An 11,585-nucleotide genomic window follows, 5' to 3' on the forward strand; every position below is an offset into this window, starting at 1 on the left:
CCTGTTTGTGCTGTGAGATGGCTGAAGGGCAGCCCTTGTCTTTTTCTTCACACGGGCATTCTCTTCTAGGTCTGTCACTGTAACCACCCAGGAGCAGATCAGTAGCATAATCTATGCCAACACTATATGAGTGATAACAATAAAGTGCAGGAAATTATATATTACATTCATTCATCCTAGTTTTAGCTGTTCAAGAGCGTCACCAGGGCTTCTTGTGTGGGTTATGAAGAGGCACTGGTTAATTAGGACTGAAACTGAGCCTGTTTATTTACCATCCCTGTCTGAGGTGTAGAGTTCTGCATATTCTCACCAGGGAACAGTCTGTTTGGAGGCGGTTATTTACAAGTGATGATCACTTTGGTCATGGATAACTAGGTTTTACCAAAGAAATAGTAAGTGTGAGAGCTACCTTGAGACTCTGTTGTCTCATATAATGCCTAAATAGCAGACACCCTTGTGTGAACTAGGTGTTTAAGTTCCCAGTTGCCTCACTGAGGCCCTATGCATAGACCCCATCATCCGGCCCCAGGCATCATGCCCCACTTAATTTCAGGTGAGACCTAAAGCAGTAGTGGGAGATTCTCCCACTCCAGAGCAACTCGGGCTGTCTACAGAATCTGCTGTATATAAAATTGAATTGAACCCCAGATCTTTCTGTTTACTGTGATTGAACTTTGACACCCTGCTGTCAAATTGATACCCATGTTGGATGTGATTAAATGTGAGCACATCTAGAAGAAAAATCCACTCAGTTCTATGCTGTATTAATGTGAGGAAAGAAAACAGGGAGAAGTATGGCAGGAACATATGCCAGCGAGTTAGCACTACGTGATCATATGACAAAAGCACACCGCTTATTGTCTTAATAAGAAATTCTCTTTTGTTAAGTGTCAAAACCTTACTGGTGGTCTTACCCATCGTTGGATGCACCTTTTCATGTGCTGACATGATCTCACCTGCTCCTGAGTTCGCTTCTATTATCTTTAAGAAAGGCAGAGAATCTTCCTACTTTTTATTATTCCTATGAAGTATACTTTGGTGATTTTGCCACTCACAAAGCGTGTAGATGGTTCACTGCCTTCACATTTAGAAGACAGAAAAGGTAGACACAAATTGGTCTAGAGAAGATAGCAATGAGTATATGCGCTGCTTATACTTGGCTTTGTTTTCTATCTGTGAGACAGTGGGAAGTGGCAGTAAATTAGCTCACATATTATCTATCAAATTTTGCCAGGGAGCCATATCCATTTTTGCTTATCCTATCCTTTTTGGGATTGGTTTGGCTGGAGAGTACAAAAAGAGGTGGTGCTGCAGTGTTGCTAGGAGTTATTTCTACTAAGGTAAGACTTATTAATCTAAATCATCAGTATAGCATGCACATCTTACATTAACCATGCAAGCATGTCATCATAGAATCACCAAAGTTGGGAAAGACCTCTGTCGGTGGTTTATGAGCTGATTCAGTCCAGTTTCATGACTAACATTGGGGGGAGGGATGGGACGAGACCCATGCCCCAGGAAAGGGAAAAAGGCAGTAGATGGAAAAAAAGGATAGGGAAATGGGCCTAAAAACAAAACAGCAGTAATGATCTGAGGAAAAACAAACTAATTTACTAAATAAGATATCGGAGTGCAAGATAACAACTATAATACAATATAATTAGAACTGAAGATAATAAATCAAATAAAATGAGTGTCTGAAATCCAAAGGCCTTACTCTAATGCTGAGGCAAGATGTCTAGCCAGGCTGAGCAGAAGGGAAAAGAGAGGGCATCTCATGGTATGTGAATGTTTTATCTTTCCCTATGAACAGAAATGGTAACAGAACAGCACACAGGCTTCTGAGGTATGCAGTTCTTCTCTTCTGGGACAGATGCCAGGAACTGGAGCATTAACTCTTTAACTCCTGGTGCACTACATGATGCTATGATGTGGAATAACCAAAACCCATAAAACCATGACAACCTCCAAGATCATCCAGTTCAACAGTCCACCTATCACCAATATTTCCCCACTAAACCATGTCCTCAGTACAATGTCTAAACATTTCTTGAACACCTCGAGGGTTGGTGTCTCAACCACTTTCATGGGCAGACCATTCCAGTGCCTGACCACTGTTTTCGAGAAGTGTTTCCTAATATCCAACCTGAATCTCCCCTGATGTAACTTGAGGCTGCTCCCTCTAGTCCTGTCACTGTTACATGGGAGAAGAGGCCAGCTCCCACATCACCACAGCCTCTCCCTCAGGAGATCGATAAGGTCACTCTCGAGCCTCCTCTTCTCCAGACTGAACAGTCCCTGCTCCCTCATCCACTCCTCATATGGCCTGTGCTCCAGATCTCTCACAGCTTAGTTGCCCTTCTCTGGACACATTCCAGGGCCTCAATAACTTTGTTGCAGCGAGGAGCTCAAAACTGAACACAATACTCCAGGTGCGGCCTCACCAGAGCTGAGTACAGAGGGGGGATCACTTTCCTGCTCCTGCCAGCAAATGCCATTTCTGATACAAGCCAAGATGTCATTGGCCTTCTTGGCCACCTGGTCACACTATTGGCTTATGTCCACCTGAGAACTGACCAATGCCCTCAGGTCTTTTTCCTCTACACAGTCTTCCAGCCACTCTGCCCCAAGCCTGTAGCATTGCCTGGGGTTGTGGCCAAAGTGCAGGACCCAGCACTTGGTCTTGTTGCACCACTGGCCTCAGCCCAGCTATCCAGCCTGTCCAGATCTCTCTGTAGGGCCTTCCTACCCCCAGGCAGATCAACGCTTCCAGCCAACTTGGTGTCATCTGCAAACTTACTGAGGGTGCACTCAGTGCCCCAATCCAGGTCGTAAGTAAAGACACTGAAGAGGACAGGCCCTAGCACTGACCCCTGGGGAACACCACTCGTGACTAGTCATCAGTTGGACATAGTTCCACTGAGCTCCACTCTCTGGGCAGCCCTCTAGCCAGCTCCTTACCCAGCAAAGAGTGTATCTGTCCAAGCCATGGGCTGCCAGCTTCTCCAGGAGAATACTGAGGGAGACAGTGTTGAAGACTTTGAGTTTAAATTGAAGCGTATGTCAATGACTTTCCTGTTCAGTGAAGTATTTAAACTCTTTTAACTTATGCGCTTGAAGTGTGTTCTTAGAGGCTTTACTTAATTTGTGTCTATATGAACTGTTTTTCTAGTTACAGCTTCTTATTTTGTTTACTCCACATCAACAGCAGTAATCTCAATTTGCCATGTGTCTAGCTTCTGCTAGGGTAGTTTTAATTCACAGGCACTTCATTAGATGTGAGTGTTGACTTTAAAAGAAACAGCCTTGTGGCTTTTTGAATCTTCTAGGGAATTTAAGCAACAGATCCTTGGCGATCTATTACTTCCCTCAAAAGTTAACCTTCCTTCTAACTTGTATAGCTACGCCTAACCTTAGCAATACTTTCAATATTACTTGTACACATGTCAGTTTCCCTACATGTTTTGACAAATGACACATTTCCTTTGGTGCTTCTTTGTGGGCAACAGTGTGTGAGGATATGGTAGTGGCAAAATTTATTACGGTTATTTTGTAGTTGATATTAAAGAACATGATGTATTATATCAGGTGTCTGACCTTTAAAGATCTTAGGACCCAATTCATTACAACATAAAATTTACATATTATTCAACATTCTACAGTTCTTTTATGAAGAAGTCATGATGCATACGTGCATGAGATTTAAGACAGATAAGTATCCTTGCACACTGAAGATACTGAGATTGAAGACAATATGAGATAAAAAATATTATAGATTGGAAAGGATTCACTTTTTTAACCCACAAAAAGGATTGCTCTGTCTGAACCTTTTTTTTTTTTTTTTTTTTTTGGTACTAAGTCTTAGGAAAAATAAATGGAGCATACAGAGACAATGCTGTATTGGAAACGAGCTGCATTCTTGAGTCTTTTGTAAATCCTGACAAGGCCTACCTGTCTCCGTTTCTGTGTTTGACATAGTTTTCCACTGATCTGATATATAAAGACTCAGCCTGGGGGATTTAATCAGTGAGAAGCTGATGAGTCTTGCAGTGAACTGTGTTTACACATACTCACTATGAAAACTACACCAGCATTCCTACCTTTTGTTCTGTGCTCTATTATTCTGATTTTGGTGGTATGAATATATATTGTTTGCCACAGTTGACAGTGGCAGCTGAAGTCTACATATGCATTCTATATGTGATACACCTCAGGTGGGTATCTGATATTTTGCACCTGGATGCCGTGCAGTCAGTTGTGGATATCTGGAGATGCACCAGGTGTTCGAAACCAAAATAGCTGTGCTTGCTTTTATGTAACATCTGTGCCAGTGCTCTAAAATCTCACTGTTGGAGAGCACACCCCATTCTTTTATAATAGTGAAAGTACTAAGGTGACATATAGAATTGGCTAAGACTCTTGATAGAGCAAGGACTGTAAATTGTCCAAGCTGCAAAGTCTACGTAGAGGGGTGGTAAAGAAAATGAGGAGTTCATATTTACTTTTGTTTGAAGCTGGAAATCTCTTTCATTCCAAACATTCAGATGTAATCTCTTCTGAAGACTGTGCTGGCTTCTGTACTGATTTTTTGTCTTGGTTGTCATTTATGGCATCTTTTGCTTTTTCCAAAGCACCACAATTTATTAGCGGATTTCAGTGTTGTGTCAATACCATATGCTGGACACAATTTTCACTTGAAGAAGGCTGGATCAAGCAGTGTTTTTTGTTATTCCAAGGATCATACTCAATGCATGGAGTAAAATGCCAAGGAATGCAAAGTGACCTTCTTGAGCTCTTTTAAATAACCTATTTCTCTCCTTTCATTAGACAGAGAACGTAGCCACTTGTGATATGTCTGGTCTACTAGAACTACAAATCCTGGATTCAAGCTCAGTGATTGGCCATGTTGTGGTTTGTATCAAAGGGTTACTGACCATACAATCTTAAACCAGGAGTTGGGATCTGGGCTTTGAATTTGAATTAATTCTCTGTGGACTGAAAATTCTATTCTCTGTTACAATAAAGAATGTGGATTCCTTTATTGTTATCACAAAAGGTGACAGTACAGGCAGTAATATGCATGTGAGATGACAAGGAGAACTGAGACAAGGACATGCCCTGCCTGAGCTAAGCAGGGTTTTACTTGCAAAACCTATGTTGAAAGAATGTGACTAAACTACATTCAGAAGCTATGTGCACTGTTCTAAGGCTGGGATTATGCTTTAATTTACTCCTGCTAAACAAGTGTATCATGGAACTATGTAGGTTGCTCCAGAAGTAATGCCTTCATTTACTTCTACAGAAACTACAGCAGGTGCAAAAAGCATAATCAGACTATTTGATAGTGCAAATTCTCTGCTACTCTTTTTTCAGCTGCCATCACCATTAGCTATGCTCTTTCACCAGTGATGAGTAAGAGTCTGCATGCTGCACTTACAAAAATCTGCATGGCCGTCTGGAACATGGCTTATCTTTCACATCACAGTCACCACTGCTGAAATGTATCACCCATCACCTCTCTGTGCTCACATCCACTGTTTGGTCTCCATAAATGTTCATCAAATGTCAATGAATGTCAGTGAGTGCCATGTTTTTCATGTGGAGGAATTCAGTGAAACATCTTTTCTCCATACTCACTTCCATGTCAGACACCATTCTGTCAGACTGCCCCTCTACTGACATCTGTCACACAACAATATGTAACAAAATACTGCTGGGAAATTTAACCTCTACTGCCATACTACCACCATCCACCTCTGATGTCATGGGCCATAATAATGAAATAAAAGGCACTGCTTTTTGGAGCAGCCATCATATTTTTCTTCTGTGATCCATATATGTAACTCCTGATGTACTTAGTTAAGAGTGAACTTCGTACTGGGCACTTATCAGATTTTTATTATGGGGAATGCTACTATTTATTTTCTTAGAGAAAACAAAGTTATATTGGGGATGATTTATTTTAACACATTTATAGTTAACCTTATAAATGCTAGGTGTCTATTCTAAACTAGCTTGGAATCTCTCAGTAATCAGTGGGAAAAGACAGGCACCTACTCTACCATTCTATTTATTTTTACAGAGGTTTAGTGATTCATCCAAACTCCCTGTCGTCAACAGAGAGACATGACAACCAACTCAGGGATAACCTCTTGACTGTTCATGTTTGATGAAATAATCCCATGCATTGTGGCCAAGATAAGAGACTGTAAAAATAAATAAATAAATAAATAATAAAAAATAAAAAGAAAGAAAAAAGAAAAGAAGGTGTCATGGTTAAGGGAGCTGAATGCAACCACAGGGAATTTCATTCTATCTGTGCATCTGTCAGGAAATTCCTTGGGGATGCTTGGTAAGTCACTGAACAGGTGGTCAATAATTGCGTGTTTCTTGTGTTATGGGTGTCTGGAGTCTGATTTACAGAAGCAATAAGCACTCACAACTGAAATTGAAGTAAATTGTAATTTTACTGTAGAATGCAACGTGCTCATAAATACTTGGTCCTGTTGTTCTTAAACTGAACATCCCAAACTATTGAATATTTTGTGCACCCACATTCTTTGTGCCATTATTCCCCACTGTAAAATGACACTCGTCTCCCAGTTGTGTTATGGAAGTGAACTCACTACTGTCTAGGAAATATTTAAGAAAGTTTTACAAAGCAAACCTTCAGGATGTTAATAATTCTGTATTCAGAGCAGGATTCAAATGGTGTGCAGTACAGTCTGAGCACTGAACAAAATACTGAATATCTGTTCTTTAACTGAGCATCAGTCTTTACATGCATTGAATGAAGCAAGGGGAAACACAAAATACAATGATACCTATCTGAAGACTTCTTGAAGTTTGGGCACAGAGACAAACTAGTTTTCAGAGGTAACCTTAACTTTGACACTTCATAATTATTGAGTAACTGACTTATAAGCTTCTTTTATCATGGTTAATTTTGTTTGTAAGTCAGTAAGCAGAAAAACAAACAAACAAAAAACACCCCAATCTGCCCTAAAAAATGGATGATGGACATCAATCACAAATGCTACATTAGCCGTTTGAGTTAATGGGTAGAAATACTGTGTGTTTGTCTTGCTAGCTCAGCAGGTTCATCCTCTTAGCTGAATACATCAACAGGTATGTGGAGCACACAAACAAAACTAGTTTCACAATGAATATATGTCCTGTGGGGGGCAATTTGGTGGATTTAATAGATATTGGCTCACAGCCTACCTAGCAGTAATGGGTTTCTTTCCACTCTCTAGAAAGAGTGTAGTTTTGGACACAAACTGTGCTTGTTTTCCTCCCTACTATGAATTTCATTACCGTTTTCCTCCAAACTACAGTTCTCTGTATAATTTTAACCCCCACATCCACCTCCTCACTTTCACATCAAATTAGACTGAGTCTCTTCTCCTCAGATTTTTCAAAAACAGGTTGAGAGATTCCCGTTTTCCCACCTTCCAGCTTCTTATCCAAACTTCTCCCACACTGCCAGCACAGCATTCCTGTCTCCAGCTCCACTCACTCTCCCTCCCAAATTCTTTTCATGTGTACCCTACCATATTTGTCTCCCTGTTTCCTTCCTACACTCTTCAACAAGTAGAACTACAGTGTGGACAATGTGAATTCCAATTTCACTTGCAAAGAAAGTCCTTTTTTGTTCAGGTGTCTGGTATGGAAGAAAGCTCTCAGGAATCAATCTGTCAAATCTTACTGCTCTCTTATAAATACTTTTGGCATAGCTTTAGAGATCTGTGATTCTTTCAAACTTGAGGTAGGTTTCTTGGGGGTGAAAGTCCCTGATTGAAAGGTAAGCTGGAGTTTAATTGCTGTGTAACTGCCCCCATAAAAGTAAAGTTGGGATCGTGATTGAAACAGTTATCCCTTCACCCTGCTGCAAAATTGCCAGGCCATGTCCCTGCAGGCTGTGTCTCACAGTCCCAAACAATGTTCCCAGTGTGCAGCAACGCCAGTGACCTCCAAGCCTTATTGAGTCTTTCTGTCCAGCATAGAAATTCACTTCTGAGGTTCCTTATCAAATGCATAATACACTGGGAAATTTTCCTCATAGCCCTCCATAACTGTGTTTCTGAGTGTGGAGGATATGAGCTGAAAGAAGGCAAAACAAAGCATGGCAAGGGTAGAAAATATTTGTCACTAACATTTCAGGCTAAAATATTAATTTTATCATACAGGCAAAACAGTGTCTTGAATGGAGAAGCTCTGGGTTGCCTTTCTAATGGGTACTACCTCTGTGCCACCTAAAAAGTCCTGGTCTCCTAGGGGAACTGTGTTTGTAATCAGTACCTTAGAAATGACTTCAGATCTTTTGATGAAAGATATTAAGTTTTTTTTATACAAATAAACAATTTCTTTGTTTAAAAGTATGAATGCTAACACTATAAGAATGACACCAAACAGCAAAGATGAGTGACATCTTTACTTTTGCTGATCTTTCTACTAAAGTATTTAAGACACTTCCCCCCCCCCCCCAGTATTATATTTTTTTGATGATAAGAAAGCAAAAGCTTAAAGAAATTTAATAAATAACCTTCTAAACACATGAAGACGCATAATATTGTAACTTTTTAATTGAAATAATATAATAATATAAACAGGTAATAAAGCTCACAGCACAAGTTTGTAAGATATCTTAGTAGGACATCTAAGTACTATAGAAAATCTATTGATAATACAAGACATTATTTTCTGTGGCCAGGGAAATAAATTGTCGCACAGAACCTATTTCAGGTTTTGATGCATTAGCTGTGGTGGGAGGACAGCATATGAGTAGGCATTTTATAGATGAAATGTCCATTTATGTCCTATTACAGACTCTCATGATCTGAAGAATTCTGCTTTTAAGACCTGTGCACAGCTTGCAATTCAGTAACCTTCATGGGAGCCAGCAAGGTGCTTCTCAGCACTCAGCTGGTAGCCATGTTGTGAGAAAAAGATTGCTTCGTCAGGAACTCCTTGTCTCCCTGCAAAATGTTGGCCAATATTCTGATTTCACTTCTGTCAGACTTGCATCAGCATGACAGTATCATTTCAGAGAGCTGGCACTGAACTGACAGTGGGAAATCAGGCACGTGAAACCAAGAACAGATAATGAAGGAAAGTGCTATAAAAAATGGGTAGAAAAAAGTTTAGTTTTTAGAACCAAATTTATGAAGAGACATGTATGTCAACTCCTTATTTAGCTGCTGACTACACCTACCTATGACAGTGTTCTAGAAATTCATGTCCCCTTGTAAGGAAAATACTTATCACTGTCATTCCAGCACCCCATCAGTTCAGCGTGTTATTTCTGATATCCCTTGATCTGCGTTCTCTCAGTCAGGCCTAATCCTACTCCCACCTGAGTGTCACTCAGAGGACCCCACTCTGTGACCAAACAAGATTTCTTTGGAGTGGGCCCTGGAACCTGAGGCTCTGCCTCTTATTGCACTCATTGGCCACAGGATCTGGATGAAGGTGCACAAAAGTCACAAAAACTTTGCTGTAATCCTTCACAGACTCACCCATGCACTCTCGTGCTGTGGCAGTGTTGGGTTATTCCCTGGATGGTTACCTGGTTACCTTTGGTGCTCCCCGGATGCCCTCTGTCTCCTGGCACTTCTGTTGTTCTGCCTGGTGCACACTTACTCTCACGTGGGTTTTTCTGCCTGATAGCTAAGTGGGGAGCCAGACTCCATAGCCATAAACATGTTTAACTTGTGGGACCTAAAAGGAAACAGTAAATTAAATACACAAAAAGTGCCCCGCTGTGCAAAATTAACAAAAAAGAGAAAAAATAAAAACTTGTTTCTCTGCAGTGGCAGCTGCTGGGCTTTTTAATCATTGTTTTATCACAGCAGTTGAAAAAAACCACCCACAAAACAACAACTTCTTTTCACAGAATTACTTTTAAACTCTGCATGTACAGAGGAAATAGCGCTGGCCCTTCTGAGTCACTGGTTCCTTTTTTTCTCCACTAGGAGGAAAAAACAAAGGCAATTTTTGTGTTTTGTGTGCGCGTGCGTGTGTGACTGAAAAGCCAAGCTCACCTCCAAAAATCACTTTTGCCTTAACAAAAATACAACTTTTAAACTATCAACCAGTCCCAGCTGATAATGCTGTTGAAGATCTCCTCCATAAGGAAAGAAGGGCCTTGCGCTGACTTAAAACAGGACTGTCCGTCCCCTAACTGAAGGAACTGGGGCTGTTTAGTCTGGGGAAGAGGAGGCTGAGGGGAGACCTTATTGCTCTCTTCAGCATCTGAAAGGTGCTTACAGTGAGAGCAGGGCTGGTCTCTTCTCACTGGTGACAGGTGACAGGACAAGGGGAAATGGCCTCAAGTTGCACCAGGGTAAGTTTAAGTTGGATTTTAGAAAGAACTTCTTTACAGAAAGGGCTGTTAAGCACTGGAATAGGCTCCCCAGGGAGGTGGTTGAATCGCCATCCCTCGATGTGTTTAAAAACCATTTGGATATGGTGCTCAGGAACATGATTTAGTGGAGGGTTGTTAGAGTTAGGGTAGTATGGTTAGGTTGTTGTTGGACTTGATGATCTTTAAAGTCTTTTCCAACCTGAGCAATTCTGTGATTCTATGAAGCGGTGTGACTATTAGAGAAGAAAAAGAAAGTCTGCTGTACTGCCTGTAGGATGCAGTGTGCAGGGGGGACTGAAGGGGCTGTGTGAGGGAAAAGGCTCAGCAGTGGCTGACATGATACAAATTCAAAACCTCAGTGGGATCATCTGCCCCCAGGGAGTCCCAGAAAGCAGAAAGGAGAGCAAGTTGCTGTGCTCTGTGCTGGTAACTCTGGAACGGGAAGAGGAGCAGAGGATGAGTGCGGAGTACTGAACACCGCACAGGCTGAGTCCCAGGAGTTCAACAAAGCAGTGTGACTTCATGGGAGCTGGTACTTCATTGCGTGAGAATGTGTGAGAGAAAGTACAGCTGCAAAAAAATGGGGGCTGTAGAATAAATGGGAATAATGCGGGAATTATCTGGTTTCGGATAATAACCAATGCATTTCATTCCCGAGCCACAAATTGGCCTTGTCCTGCAGCCGCTGTGTTTCCACGTCCCATTGTCTAATTACAGCAAGTTTGTTTTGACTGAGAACCAGTGATTGATTTACTTATTATTTTCTCCTTTGTTAGACGCCTTGTGAATCTGTATTGCAGTCTGCATTTTTGAACCTTCCCAGCCAGGCAGTTTAGACTTGATAAAAATGAAACAAAGGCAGAAAGAATGAAAAAAAAAAAGCAAATATTATTTTAGATTGCTTTTGCTGCTGCAAAGCACTAAGAGGCGTCCGGGAAGAATAGCTGTGCGGGTGGGAAGGCGGCCCGCCCTCAGCAGAGGGTGCTGTCTTCTCATTCTAGCGCTGGCAGAAATGGAAGGTCACTCAGCCTATTGATAAATCACTGTGCCGTGATTCCTAACTGACAGCTCAAACTAACATCAAGCTGGATGAGAGAGAACAAAAGGCCATCAAGCAGCCATTTTCTTGACACTTTTATTCAATCACCAGCAGATTGCTTACGACAGCAATAGCAGCTGTTTTGTCTTCATCTTTCCACATTTGATAAAAGGTGTCAAC

Source organism: Coturnix japonica, chromosome 1 (genome assembly GCF_001577835.2).
Source record: "Coturnix japonica isolate 7356 chromosome 1, Coturnix japonica 2.1, whole genome shotgun sequence".
Taxonomy (NCBI): Eukaryota; Metazoa; Chordata; class Aves; order Galliformes; family Phasianidae; genus Coturnix; species Coturnix japonica.